Source organism: Chelonoidis abingdonii, chromosome 8, assembly GCF_003597395.2.
Source record: "Chelonoidis abingdonii isolate Lonesome George chromosome 8, CheloAbing_2.0, whole genome shotgun sequence".
Classification (NCBI taxonomy): Eukaryota; Metazoa; Chordata; order Testudines; family Testudinidae; genus Chelonoidis; species Chelonoidis abingdonii.
The window spans coordinates 101,787,306-101,810,235 of NC_133776.1; positions in this window are offsets into that span (position 1 = coordinate 101,787,306).

The window sequence follows — 22,930 nt, forward strand, 5'->3', positions numbered from 1 at the left end:
TCCCTTCATGCTATGTCCCATTCTGAAGGTGTCTCTGCTACATGTGAACTGATCCCCATTACACCCGGTGAAAGCTAATGATTCCTTGGCTCACCAGGAGCTTTTTCTGAGTGAAGGAGCAGCTACTGTCATAAGGATCTGTCAGTTACCCCAGGCTAACATGTATACTGACCTGCCAAAATGAGGAGGGAATGTTTGCTGCATATCAATCAATTATTTCTCTCAGTGCCCTAGGACAGTTGTGTTTTACATCAATGTGTGTTGTACGCTGTGTTTTATGCTGAAGATCTGTTGTTTTTCTCCCCCACAGTTACAGTAGGGGTCATGAGCATCTATGAACCACCGCAACTCCCACTTTCCAAAGGATTTAAAATAAGACTGACATTTTGGCGTAAAACCTGACCCTGAGAACAATGCGCTAATTTCAGTAGGAGCTCAGCAATACTTGGCATCAAGGCCACAGTTAATGCAACAAGATTATTATAGGGGTGAGAAAGCCAAAACAAAACACTCCCACCTCTTAGAAGCATCAGCACTTTTGGAACACAATGCTAAAAATATAGCGCAGGGATTGTCTGCTGTCCAGCTGTCACAACGGTGAGAACCATAGCTCTTAACAACTTTCACAAGCTCCTCTCCCAGCACGACCACAAAAGGACTTCCTTTGTGGAAGGCAGCCGGGCCTGTGCTTTCTGCACCTCAGGGGCCAGAGCTAGTCAGTCTCTGTAGAAATGAAAGAGAAAATGGAATGTTTTGGTGAAACACTCTGTGGCACCATGAATGCCTTCTTCTCCGTTCTTTCATTTTGCTCTTGAATTTTCTCTAATGTTTTCCCAACAGAGACCTCAGTAAGATCAGATCATCTACACATGATCCTGCCTCTTGTTAGCAGGAGTCTGGCGGCAGGTAGACGATTAAAGGAAATTCTTATCGTGCGAGCAGTTATGACAAGGAAAATTACCATCCCAGATGTGAGATAAAGAATTGCTCTTATAGCAACCACCGGCAGGCATTTGACAGCGTGACTTTTTCTCTGATCTTGGAGGAAATTATCTACCTTTTTCATCAGGATAAACTTGCACTCACCACAATGACAAATGAAAAGAAAGACACGCTTTTTGGAAAGCAAATTGGTTTTGTGGCTAAGGCGCGGGATGGGAACTCCAGAGATCTGGGTTCATCTAGCTCTGACATCTACCCCTTGGGTGTATCACTTCAGGTTTGATCCAAAATCCACTGAAGTCAGTGGAGAGACTCCCTTATGAGTAGGCTTTGGATCATAGTCTTTAAAATGTCTTTGTGCTTCAATTCTCCAGTTACAACATGAGGATGATAATAATAATACCTCCTTTGTCTGTCTTGTCTAGTTAGACTGATAACTCGTCAGGGCAGGAACTGTCTCTCACTATGAGTATGTGCCATGAGGAACCTACCACAATGGGGTCCCAACCTTTGATGGGGTGTCTATGTGGTATTGCAATATAAATATAGATAATAAAAGAGTGGCTTGGTACCGGGAGATGGCAAAAGGACACTGAATACAAGGGCATGTGTGACTGACTCCTTTGGGGCCTGAAGCACACTACTATCTATTTGAGTCACCGTGTCATTGATGGGCTAAAATATATAGCACTATTAATCTGCCTAGATTAAGAATGGATGGGCAAGGAAGTGCCCAGGATAAGTCATGAGAAGCCCCAAACAAACAATTTCCTACAATCAGCCTATTGATCTTACTACTCCCAGGATAAGTCAATAACATGATGGTGAAAACATGTCTGAAGCAATGAGCAAAAATCAGTTGCCTAAGAAGGAACTTTTAGCTAAAAGTTGAACAAACTTTTATAACAAACTTTGGAGATACTGGAAAATAATTGTTCAAGGTAAGAAGTTGCCTTTAGGGAGTGCTCTTAACCAGAGGTTTCATTGTATGTTTTTATCCGTTTTTATTTAACTCATTTCTAACACAAATTTTTGTTGATAAATAAGCTTTTATTTTTGTGGAGAAAGTTCCATTGTCAAGACAATATCCAGGAAACTACAGGCCTATTACTTTACTCAATTGTAGGCAAGGTCTTAGGACAAATTTTGAAAGAGAAAGTAGTCAAAGACATGGAGGTAAATGGTAATTGGGATAAAATCAGCATGGTTTTATGAAAGGTAGATCATGCCGGACCAATCTGATTTCTTTGAGAAGATTAACTCATTTTTGCAGACAAAGGAAATGCAGTAGATCTTATCTATGTGGCTTTTAATAAGGCATTTGATACAGTTCCACATGGAGTTAAATTGGAGAAGATGGGGATTAATGAGAATTGAAAGGTGGACCAGGAACTGGTTAAAGGGGAGGCTACAGTGGGTCATACTGAAAGGTGAACTATCAGGCTGGAGGGAGGTTACTAGTGGAGTTCCTCAGGGATTAGCGTTGGGACTGATCTTATTTAACATTTTTTATTCATGACCTTGGCACAAAAAGCGGGTGTGTGCTAATATAATTTGCAGATGACCCAAAGTTTAGAGGTATTGCCAAAATGAAGAAGGCCAGAATATCATACGAGAGAATCTGGACAACCTTGAAAACTGGAGTAATAGAAATGGGATGAAATTTAACAGTGTAAAGTGCAAGGTCATACACTTAGGGACTAAGAAGAAGAATTTTCACTATAAGGTGGGGCCTTATAAGTTGGAAGTGACAGAGGCTAAGAAAGACTGGGGTGTATTGGTTGATCACAGGATGATTATCAGCCACCAATGTGATGCGGCCATGGAAAAGGTTAACACAATCCTTGAATGCATCAGGTGAAGCATTTCCAGGAGATTTAGGGAAGTCTTAGTACCATTATAGAAGTTATGACTGATGAGACCTCATCTGGAATTCTGTGTGCAGTTCTGGTCCTCTGTGTTTTAAGAAAGATGAATGCAAACTGGAGCATGTGCAGAGAAGGGCTACTAGGATGATCTTAGGAGATGAGATTTAAAGAGCTTGGCTTGTTTAGCTGAACCTAACAAAGGCCAAGGGAGGAATGCTTGTTGATAGAGAGAGGTAAATAGTCGTGTCCCCCAGGGGTCTGCAAATATCCCCAATGGCCAGTGATGGGACACTGGATAAGGAGAGCTCTGAGTTACGATGGAGAATTTTTTCCCAGGGGTCTGGCTGGGAGGGTGGGGGTCTCCCCCAAATGCGCAGGGTCTAACATTGCCATATATAGTGGCGGGGAGAAATTGTCCCCATGTCAGATTGGCAGAGATCCAGGATTTTTTGTTTGTTTTTGTTTGTTTGTCTTCCTCTGCAGTGTGGGGTATGGGTCACTTGCTGGTTTGAACTAGCGTAAGTGGTGGAGTCTCTGTAACTTGAAACTCTTTAAACCATGATCTGAAGACTTCAGTAACTCAGTCAGAGTTTAGGGGTCTATTACAGGAGTGGATAAGTAAGGTTTTGTGTCCTGCAACGTGCAGGAGGTCAGACTAAATGATCATGATGGTCCCTTCGGGCCTGAAACTCTGAGTCTATAAAGTCAGGTCCTGTAAAGAACAATAATAATCTTTATTCTGCTTGGTTTGAAATATTACAGCACTACAGAGTCTCAATAGCTACCAAAATACTGTATATTGTGTACTATATAGAATCCCTTATTATAATAGCATGCTTCACAATAGCAATTTACGTATATGAACCAGCATAAGCAGGCTACATTAAATGTACGCATCAGGCATGAAAATAAATACTTGATATGCCTGAACACTTTATAGACAACTATAATTCACACCATAAATATGATATGGATTGCAATATTGCATATTAAGCAATCCTTTAAATACCAATCTTTGCATTTTTGCATTTTACATTTCAGTCTAGCTGGTTCCTCATCAAACCAAAACCCGTGGATATTTTGAAAAGCAATATATGATGTAAACATAATATTAATCTCAAACAACATATCATTGTGCTAGAAGTAGAGTAAATATCTTTCGCATCTAAATCAGTACAGCCTCATGCAAACCAAGGCATATACAGTATTAGATTTGCTCTTGCCTGAGAATCAGGAGGGAGCTGATTCTCATCTGATGTTGCCAGTTGAAGTCGATGGAGCTATGTTAATTTACATCAGACTTTAAATGAAGTTCCCAAGCTCTAAGATCCTGCAAGTGTTGTATTTTTACCTGCATGACTAACAGGTCTTGTTAGGCATGTTTAGTAGATGCAGTGAATGTACAGAAAAGAGTGCAGTCTCTAGACAGAAGCAGAGAGAGACAATCCATTAACCAATGAAAAAAGCAGCTCATTCTGGTTTATTAGTCTTATATCCATAAAACATTTTAACAACCTCTCCCTAACCAGGCGTTTCCCAGGAACAAACGTGCAGAGCCGACTTTCATTTTTCATTTCTTTTGAAAATCTGCGAATAAAAAATAAAAGCTGCTGGGCAGCCACTAGCAATAATTTGACTCTATATCTGCAGTGGAAAATTTTAAATGGATTTTCTCTGTTCACCCACTTACATTCAGACCCTAATTGTTCTTCTCTCTGCTTAATGGCAGCAGGGTTAGGGATTGAGGTGAGTTTGCTCACATGAGGAGGAGATCTCGGTGGAAGTCCCACTAACGGAGGTGAAAAAAAATCCAGTCTCAATTTGTACGTATCCTTAATGTGCACACTTCTGTTTTACAATGGAATATTCGTTAACTGGAAAGGAACACAGCACCCTGCAGAAAAGAACACAACTAGTTCTTTAGGATTTTGCAAGTTCAGGAATATCACAGACAAAGCCAGTCAGACTACTTGTTGTAAAAAAAATGCATGTGGTGAAATCTGCAATTCAACTGATTGCAAATTGTCCACACACAGATTATGATTTTTACAAATGTGTTATTTATTGCAAATTGTTTGACTATTTGATACGACCACATGTCAGTCAGTGGAGTGCACGTGTACTGTTTCTGTCGAGTTTACATTTGGTGATCTGCCACTTGGAATTTGCTACCTGAGCTGTGTGGTTGATCACTAAAGGCATGTAGGATTGGTTGGGATCACTGAGTGGATAACCTAGCTTTTCAAACTTCTTCTGCCCAAAATAAATTTAGCTTCAGCACCTATTAATTTCAGCAATGGGCCCAACCTTCACTTATTTGAACTTTCACAGGAACAAACCTTTGCCCATACGAATTTTTGCAAAAAGTGAACAAAACCCGAGGTGCTCAAAATAGATTTTCCTGCCCATAGACATATTTGCAAATGCTGTTTCCCGGTGTGCCCCCAGTTTGAGTCCTGATCTTGGCTCACCAGGAGTCTAACAGAGCACCGGAGTGTCTGATCTGTCAGTCATGAAAGCAAGTAACATCAAACCTTCAGGCTTTAAAATGGCCTCAGAACCAGTTTCTCCCCAGTATTGGACTTTCAGGTGCATGACCAAAGGTATGTCTTTGCTGCAAAAGAGGTATGATCTTAGCAGGGGTTATCTAACTCATGTTAGCTAAATTGAGTTAAAACAGTAGTGAAGACATGGCAACTCGCCTTTTAAGTGGGGTTAGCAGCTTGAGTTAAAGCCAGGAGGGGTGGCTGGATTTGAACTTGAGCTCCTAACCTCCATTAAAGCCAGAATCATAATGTCTTTGCTGCTATTAGAGCAGGAGTACTTGTGGCACCTTAGAGACTGACAAATTTATTTGAGCATAAGGTTTCATGGGCTAAAACCCACTTCATCGGACACATGCCGTGGAAGATATAGTAGAAAGTTACATATACACAGAGGACATGAAAAAATGGATGTTGCCATACTAACTATAAGGAGGGTAATCAGTTAAGGTGGGCTATTATCAACAGGAGGAAAAAAAATCTTTGTAGTAATAATCAGGATGGCCCATTTCCAACAGTTGACAAGAAGGTGTGAGTAACAGCAGGGAAAAAATTATCATGGGGAAATAGGTTTTACTTTGTGTAATGATCCATCCATGCCCAGTCTTTATTCAAGACTAATTTAATGGTGTCAAGTTTGCAGATTAATTCCAATTCTGCAGTTTCTCATTAGAGTCTATTTTTGAAGTTTTTTTGTTGGAGTATTGCGACTTTGAGGTCTGCTATTGTAACCTCAGTTAGCTAATAAAGGTCAGCTAACCTGACTTAAGAGCACACCTTTTATCTGCAGTGAAAATATTCTCTTAAAGTGCCCTCCGACACCTCTGGTAATTCCTCAACTGGTGAAACAGTGTCCCAGAAACCTCATTCCACCATGGTTTGCTAGCCCAGGTGTTGAGTGCACTTGACCCTCTCCACCACCAGCTGAGAAGAGCTGGCAAAGAGGAGTGTTGACAGACACCTTTTCTCAAGCACCCTTTAACAAACTGTAAGCACAGCTAGAGCAGGGTCATGTTTGAGACTACCTAAGGATGGAATTCTGTTAGTTCATAACAAGGGTTTAGGGGTCTGAGAGGTCACGTCAATCTCCTGCATTTGCTTCCTTTGGGAAGGGCTACCAGCATGCCCATAAGGTGAAAATTTCAGGGCTGACTGCTCCACACCAGCTGGCTTCTGGGTAATAATTGATTCCCCACCTCTCCTTTCAATATGTTGCTGGGATAAGGTTTTGTTTTCTTGTTCCCAAATCTACCATATATTTTCTTGTGTCAGATTCTCTCTCCAAAAGGGCTTGATCCAATATGTTCATACTTTACATCAATGATTTTCAACCTGCGGTCTACAGACCCGTATGTCTCAGATTTCCAAAGAGGTCCTCACCTACCTTCGAAAAGTTTTAGGGGGTCCACAAATCAAAAAAAGGTTGAAAACCATGGCTTTACATAACTAGCAGGATATGTTTCTGAGTCCTTACTCAGAGGCTGTCTGTGCAAATTTGCAATGATCATTTTTACAAGGAACCCTGGGCCCCTCAGTTGACTGCAGTTCTAAATTTCTCTAATACTGTTGAATGCTCTCAAAGACTCATCTACAATGAGAGGGATGCTGGTTAGTGGTCCTAGAATGATAAGAGCTATGGTCTTCTAGGTGATGTGGCGTTAGATTGGTTAGGGGGTCTGGATTCTATCCTTGGTTCCTCCATTGACCTACTGTGTGACTTGGGGGCGAGTCACCTCTCTCTGTTTCCTCTCCCACCGTTGTTTCTCTCTTGTCTATTTAGACTGTAAGTTCTTCAGAGCGGGGTCTGTCTCATATTGTTTGTACAGGGCTAGCACAACGGGGCCCTGAGGTCAGCTGGGGCCTCTATGCTATTATAATATAAATAATGATAAATAGGCCAAAGAGTGAGGAACTCCTGGGGTTTCAGCCCTGGCTTTGATATAGATTCCTTGGTGGCCTTGGGCAAGTCATTAAACTTCTCTGCTTCAGTTCCCCCACTGATAATACAAGGATCCTTGCCTACCTTACAGAATAGTAAAGTCCATAAAAGTGCCAGAGATGTCACAAATCTCACTTAAGTCTGAAGATAAAAAGATTACAGGCCAAAGGCGCAGTGTGTGGGTGTGTGGAAAGTTTCTATATGCAAATCAAACAGGAGACAGTAAACAAGGAGCGCCTGAGGGCTCAGAAGGAGATGCAGAAGCAAGGAGAAAAAATGTTTCTGAAATAAAGGACACAAGAAAGCAAAGGCTTGATTGGCGAGATGTGTGTGTAAGTGCAAACAAGAAAATATTTATTCTTCAAATTCTGTTCTCAGTTTTGCAGGTTCCAGAAAAACCTTCTCTCATCCTGTCTCAGCTGGCTGTTCAGTTTATGATGGGCCCTCATTTTACATTCCATTCTACATTGTTACCTCTATAGCTAAAAGTTCTGGATCCAGATTTTTAAATGTGTGTGTACCTAAGTTGTGTGCGCAACTAGAACATTTACATACACAATTCAGTAGTGCAGAAACAATGCAGCTGGTCATTTACCTGTGCAAATTACTCACTTTTGTGGGAACTGGATTCTAATATCAATACCTATTTCAGGATCATTTCCCAATGGTAGAAATTTTAAATAGATTTAAAAATAATAAATGAACTGTTTAAGAGCCATCAATGTATTTTTGATAAGAAATGGTTATTCCCTATAGTGCATCATGTAGGACAGTCTGTACACAGAGTACAGAGAACAGAAATGACTGTTAGGACTTATTTATCATACACCTCTACATCGATATAACTCGACCCGATATAACATATATGTGGATATAACGCGGTAAAGCAGTGCGGGGGGGGGGGGGGGGGGGGCGGCAGGCTGCGCACTCCCGTGGATCAAAGCAAGTTGGATATAACGTGGTTTCACCTATAACGCAGTAAGATTTTTTGGCTCCCGAGAACAGCATTATATCGAGGTAGAGGTGTATATTTATGTAAACTTTATATATTTATGCAAGCCTACCTAATATGAAAAGGGATGTTTGCATGTATCTTTTAAATGGCAAAGGAAACGGTTCTGTTTGGATTTAACACATCCTTCTGAAATGGTGTGAACAGGAACAACACCATTATACTAGGGCCAGAAGGAAAAACTGACTAGAAAGTCGCTACCATTAAAAGCAAAATTGCCCCATGTCATTGTTTGACCGGAGAGTGAAATGTGAACCAAGTTAACAGTCTCTCAGTGCTGCAGAGGAGCTTGGATTTGAAAAGCTCGGCTGTAATAAGCTAAGGGGTGGCTAATGACAAAGCAAAGAATTGACAGACTCCTTGATAAAGATGGAGAGAGGGGTTATTGTTCAAAATTATTCTGTGGGAGGATTTGTTGCACACCCGTCCAATGACAGCAGCCAGCCTTTAGGGAAGGGTCACTCACATTCACTGGACATTTTCAAACCAGCCTTTCTGTTCCCAACACTCCTTTGTTTTTGGAAGACTTACCCTGGTCCCCTCTCTCCCCTTACAGTCCTAGTCCTCTCCTGCCCCCCACTCCCTCCTGCTGGCCGGAGCTCGGAGCAGAAAGCCACCACTGCCTGGCTGCAGGGCTGCCCAGAGGATTCAGGGGCCCTGGGGCAAAGCAGTTTCCGTGGCCCCTTCCATAAAAAAAAAAAGCAGCAATACTATAGAATCCTATATTCTTGCGGGGGACCCTGTGGGACCTGGGGCAAATTGCCCCACTTGCCCCCGCCAGCCCTGCCTGGCTGGAAACAAGGTGATCGGCGCTGCTTTTTGCTCCCATTGGATCAGTTGTAATCAGTTCTGTCTCTGCGACGGGGCTCGGTTTTCCTGGCCATCGCGGAGCTGAGCGAAGGGAGACGCTGGCTGGGGTCCCGTGGATTTTTAGGGTACAGATTTCAGGCCTTCCCCCTGCCCCGAAGCCATCTTTCCAAACGCAGCTTCCCCCGGCTGCCAGCGCCTCCCCCCACCGCCTCTCCTCTAGCCCGGCCGCGGAGTTTTTATCGCAAAAGGAGCGGAGGGCGGGGGACAGGGTAAGGTCTCTGCTGTTCCCCGTCCCGCTGGGCTGCAGAAACCCGCTGCGGCTCGCAGGCGCCCTCCACCTGGCCGCTGCAGGCAGGTGCTGGGAAGGGGAGGCAGGTCATACCCCCCAGGTGCAGCTCCACCGCCCTAGCTCTGCCAGCACCTGGCCAGGGCTGCGCTGCCCGTAGGGGCTCGGAGCGAGCCTGGAGCCCTGGGGGTGGTGCCGGGGCCAGGGCGGCCGCAACCTGGCGAAGTCCCCGGCGCGGCGGCCAATGAGCTTGGCGGAGGGGGCGGGCCGGGAAAAGTTTGCCGGGAGCCAGTGGCGGCGCCAGCCGGCCGGGCCAATCAGAGCGGGGCAGCCCGGCTGGCGGCCCGGACGGCCGCCTGCCTGCGCCAGCCGGGGACCGGGCAGCCGGCCGAGCGCTGGCGGGGAGGAGCTGGGCCCGGGCGGGAGGAGCGCATGAGCGCCCGGCGGGCGGCTGTAGAGAGGGATTCGGCGGGGGGGCCTGGCCGGGGCGCCTGGCCCTGCTGCCCGCTCTGCCTGCGGGCTGGGGCCAGCCCGACGCCCCCTGCCAGCGCGGTCCGCCCGCCTCCAGCTGCTGCACCGGGAGCCAAGGGGGTGCCCGAAGAGCCCGGTGGCAGGTGAAGCCGGAGCCAAGCCGGGGGGGGGGGGTGACAGGTGCGAGCGGCCCCGGAGCCCCCCAGAGGCGGCTGCAGCCAGCGAGCCCCGACGGGGGCAGGCGGGTGCCTGGTTCGCCCCGCGGGGGGCTGTGGAAGGAGAGAAGCGGCCCCAGGGGGGCGGCGGTAGCGGCCCCGGAGAGCTCGGGGAGCAGCCTGGCCATCCACGTCCCCTCGGGCCTGCGGCCGCTTCCCCGGCTCCGGGGAAAGTTGGTGGAAGTCTCCGATCCCTTCCCGCGGGCTCGCAGCGCTGCTGGGTCGGGCCAGTGTCCGTGTTCCCGGCTCGGCTCAGGGCTCTCTGACTGGGGGCAGACGCTTTGGGTTCCTGGAGCCGGGGGCTCGGGGCTGCCAGCTGCGGGGTTGGCTCTCGGGCCGGGTGCGTGGCTCTCCGGCCGCTGGTCGCGGTGCGGGGACCAGTCCCGTTCCCGCACTGGCGGCGGCAAAGGCGCTGCTGGTCCCGGCCAGCGCTGGGCTGCTCGGAGAAAACGCGTCGCGGCGGGAGTGAATTCGGTGCAGGGGGAGGTGGAAGGAGAAGGGTTTCGCCGCGTGCGCTCAGCCCCGCACCGCAGCCCGGTGCCCCTGCCCTGGCTAGCTGCTTACCCCGGAGTCACACCGCGCCGGGGGCTCGGGCAGGCGGAGCGCTCCCGCTGGAAGAGCGAACTGGGGACAGACCGGACCCGGAGCGGCGCAGCGTGCCCCGAGCTCCCCCGGCACCTTGCAGCCCTCCAGCCCCGGCTTCAGTGTTGGGAACCTGCCACGCTCACTCCCACCCGAGTCCATCTCTCCCGGTCTCCCTGAGCGGCTCAGACTCTTCGGTGGCACGGGGGTCTCCAGGCCGTTTGCCAGCCGAGCTTTTGCTTTCCAGTTTTGGGGTTGACTAGAGAGCGCGGGGAGCGGAAAACGGGTGCCCCGCTCTAGGAAATGTCTCGGGTACAAGTGCACGAGAAGCCGGAGCTGAGGAATTGCCAGTTCGCTTCACGTGGGCAGCCACCGCCGCCACTTTTGTAGCGTGAATGCGCCTCCAGCAGCGGATCTCTGACACTTACAGAAAACGGGGACACCCAGCTCCCCACGTTCTTACTGGGCCGTGGCGGGAGGACTGGAGACAGTGAAGAATTGCGTTCATTGTCTGTGGCTTTCTGCAGTGTCCTGCCTCCTCTGCGACATCCCTTTCTGTGCGGAGCAGCGTATTGGGATGGAGAAGAGATCGCTTTGATTTCCCTGCTGCGGTTCACAAACTCTGCGGGGAAAAACAGACTCTTGAAAAGCTTTCTTCACTGTACCTACAATTTATACAACATCCGTTTTGGACAAGCACCGGAGGAAAAGCCAGTGTCAAGTGTGTTGGTAACAGACAGGAAGAGGAGAAAAAGAAGGAAAACGTGCAGAAAGGGTTCATCAGTATTTCCGAGTTCAGTGATCTTGCAAAATTATATCTTAGCCAGGGTATAATGAATTCTCTTGTGTAACTTCAAATGGAATAACCGGTGTATAGTTTGTTGCTGTTATTTAATAGCAGAAAACCAGAGCTGCGAGTTGCATGCTAGTTTTTAAACAGCGGTGACCACTTGGCTCTTATGGCTCATATGCAACAGCACGCTAAAAATGCATTCCTAATTATGCTGAGCTGGGTCAAAAGAAAGACTTTCAATAATTGTCATAAAACGGAATTAGTGATGAGGTTTTTTTTTTTTTAAGCTCTTTTATTTAGGGAAGATTTGGATTCACTGTTAAGGATGGCTATTCATCTCTTCTTTACCCAAATCTATTTGATGTCCTTTATACAAACACTGAACAGCATTAATACCGGGTGTGAAATTAGTCCCCTGGCAGAGTAACTTGCTGCAACCAGAAAGCGACACTGGGCTCCAACAGAGTGAACAGAACAGTTACAAGTCACAAGATCTAGTTTTCTTGTGGTAACCTGGGGCACCCTGTATCTTAGCAGTACCCAGTCACATCTCCAGGGGTATGGAACCTGTCGTCATGCTTTGTCTATCAGAATGTTTGCTAGGTGGCAGCTTGGGACATACAATCAGTACCGGGGAGGAAATCGTTACTTGCAAAGCATCAGTAAGATTAGCCCCATCATCCCTTCTTTAAGCTGTAGGCAGAGCTCAGTTTTGAAAAATGAGACTTAGCAAATGGTCAGGTTATAATGTGACCTAATGATTTCTGATACTTCAAATGGATAAGAAGAGCTAATGGAGAAGGGGGCCTCTTGATCCGGGGCTTGTTGAAAGCAGTAAGAGTTTCGCCACTGGCTTCGGTTAGCATCAGGATTCAGGCCCCAGTTCAGTGATATGCTTACGTACATGCCTGACGTCGAGGGTGTGAATTGTCCCACTGAGGTCAGTGGGCCCTTAAAGTTAGGGGCACCCACAAGAGGGGCCTAAACCCAGAACTTTTACGTCTTCGAGGTGGCTACTATGAATGCATGGGGAACTCCTTCTCAAAGCACTTCCTATGGACTCTTGCTGTGCAGTTTGCAGGCCAGACCGGCAAGGGAAATTGTAAAGCGTGTGAAGCTGCACACGAGGAGCTACAGATGCATTTTAGTGCTTATGTACAGATCTACACAATCAGATCAGTGCCGGCCTAAAGTAGAAGGGCTGTAGCATACCTTTGTCTGGACATGCATTAGTATGTGATAGACGTTTATACGTACAACCCACAGGGTACACCGTACATTTGCAAAATTGCCTGGGTATTAGTTACAGATAATGGCTGCAGAGGGCATGTTACTCTTCCTCTCAACTCTTGCACTGTGAGAAGTCTCTCTCCAATTTTTTTACCTTTTAACAAAAATGTACATGGGGGAAAAAAACTGAAATTCACACTCTTTAAAGTCCCACTTTCTCTCTCTCAAAACCAGTCCAGCTCTCTACCTGTCCGCCCATAAGGTTTGCTGCCTGTGTTTTGGGGAACCGTATAATAGTGGACCATAAAATACTGGAGCTAAAATATTATTGTATTACAGTAGTGCTCTTGTGCTAGGCTGCATACAAACATATGGCAAAGAGACAGTCCCTGCCCTGAAGAGTTTACAATCTAAGCATAAAAGACAAGAGACTCCAGGTGCAAACAGTAATCAGCAAAGGAACAATGGGGTGATCATGAGCAGCATGATAAGCAGTGGTCACAAGTAAAAATGCTGTCTTATGTTTATATAGCACCTTTCATTGAGAGTCTCATAGCACTGGCCATACTATAGATACAAGAATGGCTTCACCAATCTCTGAGATGCAGAATACTTCACAAGCGTTTGGGACAGGAAGTGGAGAAGAATACGTGTGTGTCTAGTTTGAGACTTCAGAGTATTGGTCTTAACCTCTGTGAGTTCTGAATCCTTAGCGAGATAGAACTTTGTCATTTTTCAGCAATGCCTTAAATGAGTGATAGTCGTTGGGGAGAACATAGACCCAAATACTGGTGGGGTCAGGACATGTTTTCTCTCCTGTCCCCCTCTCCTACTTTCCCCCTTTCCCAGATTTTTGTGCTGTCCTGTTATGTTCCCTTCAGAACAGCTGCCTGCCTCCCTAGCTTTTTCATGCAGTTGCACCTTTTGAGGGAGTGTGTTTATATGCCATGACTATAAATGAATTTAGGACCTCTTTTTATATTTTCTAGTCAGAAACCATATTTGTTTGAATGGCACTTTCCTCCAAGTACTTAAAGTTAATTATCTGCATCCAGTAAGTGTAATCTGGCTGACAGGCAGGGCTTTGCACATCCAGTGAACTCTCTGAAGTGTGCTAAAGTAAGTTTATAGAGATAACAAACATGTGGTGGGTAGACAGATAACATAGAATAGGCTGCAGCAGCTAAGACTGGGCAGAGAAGCAAAGTCTGTTAAAGAGGAAAACTCTACCTCAAAGTTTGCGTTTGAAGTCAGTGGGAGTTTTGTTTGTGGAATTTGGCTCTTAGGTGTTAGGCTGCTGTCTGAAACCAATCAGATGCTTGGGAATTGATGGGGAGTGGCTGAGGGTTCCCCCTTCCCTCCCACACTGTCCAACCCTGACTTTGTCATGCAGTGGGCAGATTTATTCCCCCCCTCCCCACCTCTTGGCAAGTGAAAGACCAGTCAGCCAGGAAAGAAATGTTGAAGGGAGTGATAAGTTGTAGCTCCAAATGGTCTCCGTCAGGGAAATAAGTTATGTGGCCCCAAAGATGACTGCCTGGTGCTATAAAAATCTGGCAACTGCATAGGAGCTTCCGCAAAGGAAAATTCATTGCGGCAAATCTCCTGGGGGAGCTTTCAGCAGCCTGAAGAAACCTCCCCTTTCTAGCAGGAGATGAGAGAGGACTCCCATCTGGCCCTCTTTCCACTGGGGCATTGTGTTGCATGGGATTCCAATCAGCTGTGTGACCCTAGTGGTGTGGGAAGAGGAAAGGACCAAACCCAGTCTCAGGAGTGGTTGAATGCCAGGAGATGGATGTTTACTATCCCCTGCAGTTCCCTCACTTCCCACTGCAGAGCTGGGTTGTATTTTGTTCTTCTGCAGCAGGATGAACTTTCCCTGGACAAGTTGGCTTTCATGTACTGGTAGCCATGACTTCGAAGCCTTAAGCCACAGATATGGATGCAAAATTGGTTCATAAAGTTCTTCCTATATATACTGCTCGGTGAGCAGGCATTCTCCCCCGCCTGCTCTGCAAACACAGTTTACATGCTTATAGAGTCTAAACTTGCCCCCTTTCTGGAGGTTGAATTTGTTAATGATGAAATCAATCAATAAAGTAAGTTCAAGTCTTTCATGCTCCTGAGGCTTGGCTGCTCCTAGAGTTCCTCACTGCAGACTGCTCGGCCCTGACACTAGATCCTCTTTCCCCTAAGAGCCCCTTCCATCTCTTATTTTCAGGCGGAGTTAGAAGCCATTTACCTTGGCGAGTCTGCAGAATCTGCTTAACTCTTTACTAGCTGTACCAGTAACTGCTAACAGAGTGGGTGTTTACCTGAAACACTGCCCACTTCTTACAATCACAAAGTTACAACTTATCAGCTGTAAAATGGATTTTCTGTATGCCAAAGTACAGAAACTGGATCATAATTCAAGTAATGACTATTTGCCTAGACTTTGGATCTGACCCATATTGGATGCCTCTGTAAGAGTAATGACACTTCAGAGCATCCTCTGCTTCTAGTGCCAGCTGCATAAATCTCTGTAATAGGGGAAACATCACTCAAGTAGTATTTTCTAGCCTTCTGTTTATTGCTTTTTTCCCCTTCGTACATCTGTCAATTAAAAAAACCAACAACACAAGTTCTGAAATTCCCCCTCACAAGTCACCAGAAACTGTCAATTTACATTCAATATCAACTTAGAGAAATTGAGTATTTAAATAACTTACCTAAAACACATTTTTAAAGCAAACCAGACACAATGATTTCTAGGAACTTCGCTTTGCTTTATGAGCAGTTGTATCTCATGGCAGACATAGAAGAAATAGTGTGGTGTTAGTACTTCAGGGTACTTAGTGTTACAGGCCCGGGTCTCTGGATCCATTGTCACTTTGGAGGAGTGCCTTGAAGGTACAGGCATCCATGCACATAGCTCTGGTTCCAGGATCACACTCTGGAAATGTAAGTAAGTTACCCATTGTACTTTAATACCTCTCAGGAAACAGAAGCAATATTAATTGAAGGAATCCATTAGAGAGCAGAAAGGTGGACTAAGCTTCCGAATGGCATTATGTTTTCTGTGATGCCAGAGCATGTGATGGCATAGTTGATAGCACTTAGAGACCTCCTGACCTTGCTACCATCAAAGAGAGTTTATTACTCAAGGGAGCAGCATGGAGTAATTTATGCTAGAATTTAGATTTGATTTAGAGAAGAAATTCTTTTTACGTATTGGGGAGTGAGGGGTAAACATTGAACACTGGGGCCTCTTCACGAAGATCTTAAGATGCCAAATGAGTTTTCCTCTGATGTACAGATATTTTTAAAGATCTTTTTGAAACAAACATCGAATGCAAAAGCATGAGCTGATGTGGAATTCTATGCTGGGATAACTTATATCACTACATAAAACAGTAATAAGTAAATTAATTGTCATTCTTGTATTTTCTTCTACTATCTTTGTTTATCTCTTCCTTTGCCATTTTTGTGTCAATTTATCTCTCTCTCTTCCAATAGCTACTTGGATTCTGTTTTTTGCAGGTTTTTTTTTTTTTTTTTTTAACCTTTCAGGTCAGTTTGTGGATAGGTTGGTAGATTGGAAACTTATGCCAAAGTTTTCCAGTGTGGGTGTCTGAAGTTAGACTCCTAAAGCTATATGCAGGCACCTAAATAGAAGTGGTCTGATTTTGTTTTTTAAAGTGCTAAGCACCCATAGCTCCTAGTTACATCACTGGGATTTGTGGGTGCCTAAGTCAAACCATCTTTATATAGCTGCCTAAATATGCCTTTAGCTGTGGGTCCCCAGGTTAGAAAGCTTTGCCTTGGTAACTAATGCCGTATTAGAACATCATCCTGTAGCCATCCACAGGAGCTGTGCCTGCTTAGTAAATGACGTAAATGGCTGAATCTGCATGTTTCACCCAGTTGGGTCTGAGTGTTTAGACCAGGGGCAGCTCTATGTATTTTGCTGCCGCAAGCACAGCAGTCAGGTTGCCTTCGGCGGTGTGCCTGCGGGAGGTCCACCAGTCCTGCGCCTTCGGCGTGCCCGCTGCCTAATTACCGGCGGACCTCCCACAGGCAAGCCGCTGAAGGCAGCCTGACTACCACTCTCACTGCGACCGGCAGGCTGCCCCCCGCGGCTTGCCACCTCAGGCACGTGCTTGGTGCGCTGGTGCCTGGAGCCGCCCCTGGTTTAGACTCACTTTCTGCAAAACCACAGAACTCATTTGATCTTTCCAGGCAGAGAGAGGTCTGCTTCCTGCCTCCTGTAGAAATAACCTTTTCTGACTCCTGTGAAATTTGCTTGGGAATCTTGTCTTTCCCTGAGTGCTGCTGGCAATCTTAGCACAGACACAAGATGTGGGAGGTTAAGCCTGTTAGTTAGAAAACAGAATGTGGCTTCCTAAAAATGTAATGGCCCAAATCTTATCCCAGTTCTGGTGCAGCTTGTGAACTTTCCTAGTTATCATCCCTTGGTGGGTGCTCAGTGGAAAGAGGGGGAATTTTCAGCCATATGCATCTCAGGGGCACAGCTTCTCAAAATTGTGCAGGGGAATGGGTCCTCTTTCCTGGGATCCCTTTGCTTTGGCCATCCTGGCACAAGCGATGCTGCCAATGTATCCCCTAGTGGGCCTCGGCCAGCCCCTGACCTCTCCATCAAGTCCCCTGTGATGGAGTCAGCAGTAACTCATTGGGTGTTCTCTTGTAGCTTTAACAATGGTTGTCTCATGGAGGCGCTCTCCTTAGGCATCCTCCTAAAGCAACAGAGCTCAGATGTTAGGGAGACCTTGGGTGAGCTCTGTGGGAAGGGGATGGAGTCGCATTGGGCCCCCTTCCCATAACTCTGATGGTTTTAGGGCCATAAGAGTGGGATTTTTGCTCAACTTCCCTTTCCTCCTCAGTATGCTGTGAAGTGGGATAGAAGGGTGGAATCAACACCTTCCTAAGAGTGAGGAAGTCGGAGAGTCTCTGTCTTGTTCCATGAAAAGGCTGAGGAATATCTGTCTGGCTAGAAATATTCATGAGTGATTACATTGTCTTCCCCTCCCTTCATGGAATTCAGTTTCCAGTGCTCCTAGGTCCGTCCCTTTGAGAGAGGCAAGCACAGAGGAACTCCGAGGAGATTAACACCTGGCTTCCTGGAGTAAGGTATTAAAAGTGGTGCACTGAGTGGAAAGCCTGGGTTTGTGGGCACTGGAACGGAGCCGGGGAACAGCTTTAAACAAACATTTCCTGTTGGCCTCCCGCACCATCGCTCAAGGGAGTGCTTGCTTTGTACCTTGTGTCTCTTTTTTTTTAAAAATCTGAGTAGGATTAATGATGCTTTCATCCAGGCTGCTTTTCCATTTAGCCTAGCACAATCTTTTAAGATCTTAGTTTACTGGAGAATTGAGTTTCTGTTCTTAATTATTTCAGGCCTGCAAGTTGCTCTCTGGATAGTAAAGAGCAGGATGAGAACCCTAGAATTTAGTCACCTCCTAAGGCAATAATTTTGTAGTGAAATCATTAACCCCGGGGGGGAAATTTTAACAACATCCTGAATAGTGTTGTTCTGGGACCTTCTGATGCCTCTAGGACTCTGTGTGTTTGTGTAATTAAAATACATATGTTGTGTACACATGTCTGTAAGTCAAACTCCATATTCTTGAAGGTGTAATTTAAAATGAGCATGGGCTACTGTTGAGTAGAGAAACATAAAATCAATTTACTTGTGTCTTCTTTATAACCTCTCATTAAAATGCTTTTTATAGCACTGTCATATTGTGGCAATTGTGTGCCCAACTTTGCAAGACTTGAATAAGAATCCAGCGTCAGACAGTCCTGTGAAAGAGGAGATGGTGCAGAGAGTAAGGGATAATAAATATCCCATGTGGTACCCATATTGTTCCGACCTTAATCACCTGTTCAGTGAGGTTGGTTTATAATTTATATCTTTTTAATAAGGTTTAAAAAAACACACCAGGTAAATGGGCACTTGACCTGTTTTCTGAACAGCTGCATTTCCCTTCTCCTCACAATGTCAAGCATTAATATTCAGTGACAGATGCTGACTCCCTTTCTCATGCGGTTTAAATAACTTTTTATTAAACAAAATATTGCACTAGCAAGGGAAAAAATATCCAAACATAAGTTGTTAAAAGTGTGAGCCAGGTTTGTCTCTCTGACTAGTCACCCTAAAGTATTCAGAAGAAGAATGTTCTCCTTTTGTGCAGTGTTGGTAGTAGAAACAAGACCCATGAAGGAATTCCTGAGCAGCAGGACTTGGTGCAGTGCCCCTGAAGCTCTGTCCAAAGAACCCTCCTTGACCTGTTGTCTATGAAAGCTGTTGCAGTGTGACGTTGCTCAGCTTTTAGAGCCAGATGCTCATCTTATAGCCTGTGTGTAAACCTGCAGTAACATCAGTGTGCTTACTGTAACTCTAGGCCACCGTGTGCAATTTGATGTGGATGGACAGATGGACGTTGGTGCCCCTGGAGGGCCCTGCTGAAATTAGTGGCTGTCTGCCTGTCTCTGATGGCAGGATTGGGGCCATGCTCTGGTGTGACCGAGATCAGAATTTGGTCCTTAAGCCCTTAATAAGAATTTGACATCAACTGCATGGAGATGATGTGGCTGCGATAGCCCCTGCTCTACTAAATGCTTCTCCATGGCTGCAGTTTTCTCTCGGCGAGAATTTGAATGACGTGCTGAGCAGCAGTTGATTGAAGAATGAAGTTTAAAATTCCTGTGTCAAAGTGGGGAAAAGTAGTAGTGGAGATGGCTGCAGTTCTAGAAATGCCGTAGTTCTGTTTGCCGTGAATGTGTGCAAAATTACTGGAGCATTTACACTCCTATTCCCCAAGATGGCATAAATGCCCCAGCACTGTAACATTCCTTCATCTGTACATATCTACCTACGGGGCCAGATCCTGCAGCCCCTTAGCCGCAGGAATAGTGTTCTGCAGGGTCAGGTGTGCACGCCTAATATTGTCCAGCTAGAAATGGAAAAAGATGAAAAGAAGATCAATACATGAACATCTAAATGTGTTTTTAAATAAACCTGTCAGGGTAACTTCCTAGAGATTTTTCTCTCCACAACGAAATTGTAATGATCTATAACAAAGGGAAGAGCTCATTTGCGGTGGCTGAGAATGGCATTACAAGGTGCAGTGGTTTGAAACTAAAAAAAGGAAAAATGTCGGTTGGAAGATAAAACAATCGGAACGGTAAGGACCATTAAGCATGGAATGATCTTAACTATCTCCCCAGTCAGGAGCCATCACTGGAGATATTTAAGGGTTAGATAAAATACTCGCAGTAGCAAATTTGTAGGGGGTTGGGTTGGATGACCCATGGGACTTTGTACTCCCTCTCATGTAGGACTCCAGGAATATGCAGTAATAAATGCATATCTGGGTTGACCTTATGCTTGTCATATGTTGCCAGATGTTCATCCCCTCAAGGGTGACCAAATGTCCTGTTTTTAAAGGGACAGTCCTGTTTTTTGGGACTTTTTCTTATCTAGGCAATTATTGCGTCCCCCTCGCCCCATCCTGGTTTTTCACAGTTGCTATCAGGTCACCCTGTTCCCTCACATCAGTACATTGCTGGATGAGCGGTTCTTGATCCTGTGACAAAGTTCCTCCTCTGCCTTGGTGGGTCCTGCGCTTATTGGCAGATTTGCTCACCTCAGTGATCTTCCCCACAGTCTGGGTCAACTCCTCCTGTGTCTGATCAGGAGTTGGGAGGTTTGGGGGGAACCCGGGCTGGCCCTCTACTTTGGGTTCCAGCCCAGGGCCCTGTGGATTGCAGCTGTCTATAGTACCTCCTGCAACAGCTGCATGACAGCTACACCTCCCTGGGCTACTTCCCCATGGCCTCCTCCAAACACCTTCTTTATCCTCACCGCAGGATCTTCCTCCTGGTGTCTGATAACGCTTGTACTCCTTAGTCCTCCAGCAGCACACCCTCTCACTCTCAGCTCCTTGCACCTCTTGCTCCCAGCTCCTCACACACACTTCCTCTCCTCTGGATCCCCCCTCCCTGACTGGAGTGAGCTCCTTTTTAAACCCAGGTGCCCTGATTAGCCTGCCTTGAGTGGCTGCAGGTGATCTAATCAGCTTGTCTGCCTGAATTGGTTCTAGCAGGTTCCTGATTACTGTAGTGCAGCCCCTGCTCTGGTCACTCAGGGAACAGAAAACTACTCATCCAGTAACCAGTATATTTGCCCTCTACCAGGCTTCTGTACCCCACTGGCCTGGGTCTGTCACAATCCAGACTTGTATATACAGCATTTTGTGCAACATCAATAATACATTGTTCTTCCATAGCGCACATGATTTGTACAGCACCTCCCACAATGGAACTCTGGTGAATGGCGATACAAATAAGAGAGGCTCTCCAAGCTCTTCACAAACAAGCCTTAACAGCTAGGGGGTGGCAAAGCAGTTTGTTCACCTAGAAAATGGGGATAATAAGAAAGTCGACAGAAGAGTTTTCAATGGCACAGAAAGCAGTTAAATGCTCAGTTCCCATTGACTCAGAGTCTAACGCCCCTTCCCCCAATTGACTTGTTCCATGTTACACAGCAAGACTGTGCCAGTCAAGAACAGTGCCCGAGAGTGCCTAACTCTGTCCTGTACTGTAGCCACTGACCTGTACCCCCACCCTTTGGGCTGTAAACAGCAACGCCCTAAACCTTCAGCATCTCACTCTGAAATTTCTGGCCTGCCCTTATTGACCTCCAGGATAGTTAATGTTGTTGGCTCCCACCATACAAATTTTTGGGCCATTCAAATTAACTCCCAGCCTTTCCCCTTTTATGTTTGCTTGGGATACATATGTGTCATTTGCGTAAAAGTAAAAAACCAATTTGAGATATGAAATAGCTCAGCTGATCACAGTGAGGGAGGGAGGTGCCTAGATGACATTGCTGTTTTCCATTCATTTCTCTGTCTCTCTCTCGCTCAATTCTCTTCAGTGCTAGATTTTAGAGATTTTTCTGTATCGGTATCAACTCTGTGTTTTGTTTGAAATTAGAGCACTTACTAGCACCCTGGAGTAGCAGGACATTGAAAGCTATGCAGTAGAGTTAAGCATATTGTGCTATGTACCTTGGGTTGCAAATTCACTGGGATTTAATTCTAAACCACCTTTATAAAAGTGCCTTTATGTAACAGCTTGTGTTAGTCGTATATTTTTTCATATTTCATTCAAATATTTTATTTCTTAATATTTTAGTGCTTTAGGCAATTTTACTGCCTTTGTTAGTTTTTCTCACATACAGTATCACCATGCTCCTATGAAGTAATCAATCCTACATGTCATTAATACACTTTACCACTTTAATCAGCCTCAGTTTTAATATAACGTGTAATATCTTGTTAGTAAAAAATTTTCCCTGTGCATAAAACATGTGTTGGCAATGAAGTGTGTCAGATCACCTTTTATAGTGGGGAAAATGTTTGAATTTTCGTTGTTCCTGAGCCCTGACAATTTAAATTTTTTTTTTAATCTCCTCTTAGGAAAGTGGAAGATCAAGGTTTACATTATTTATTTTGTTCTTTAATGTTCATTTTTTTTCAAAAGTGATTTTTGACACTTTTTTGTGATTAGTTGAAAAGTGAATATAGTAGAGATATTAAAGGAAGAACCTAACAAATATAAGGATGATTAATCCTCAGATCAGAGTGATAATTTACTGGAGTAATGTCAAAATCAATCAGAACTTGCTTCATTTCCATTTAAAAAACACATCCTACAGACTAAACTTGAAACTACTCTTGTGAAACTAGTGGAATTGCTATGTACGACTTTGTTAAGATTGCACAATCTTTGGGCCATGGAATGCATCTTGGTACTGTGTTCGTCAAGTGCGTAGCACAATGGGAATCTAATCCTTGCTTGACAGCCTCTAGACACTACTGCAGTACAAGTAATTAATAAGTAAGACAGTTCTAGGAGATGAAGTCAAAGGTTCTCATTGACTTCAGTGGTGGTTGGATTTGGGTCTCTGCACCTCAAGTTCCTTTTTAATGGACCATTAAGTACTGTGTACCCACCCAGTATTATAAACTGCAGCAGTGGATTAGATTATTTTTATGATCAAGGCTTTTGATTCTGATATGCGCTGTTTATTATACAATATTATACATATTAGTGTGCATGCATGCGCGCGCACACACACACACTTTATATTAAAAAAATAAATAAATGAGTCCAAGACCTACAAAAGTGACTTGGTTTTGCCACCTCAAGCAGTCATAGGATCATGAGACT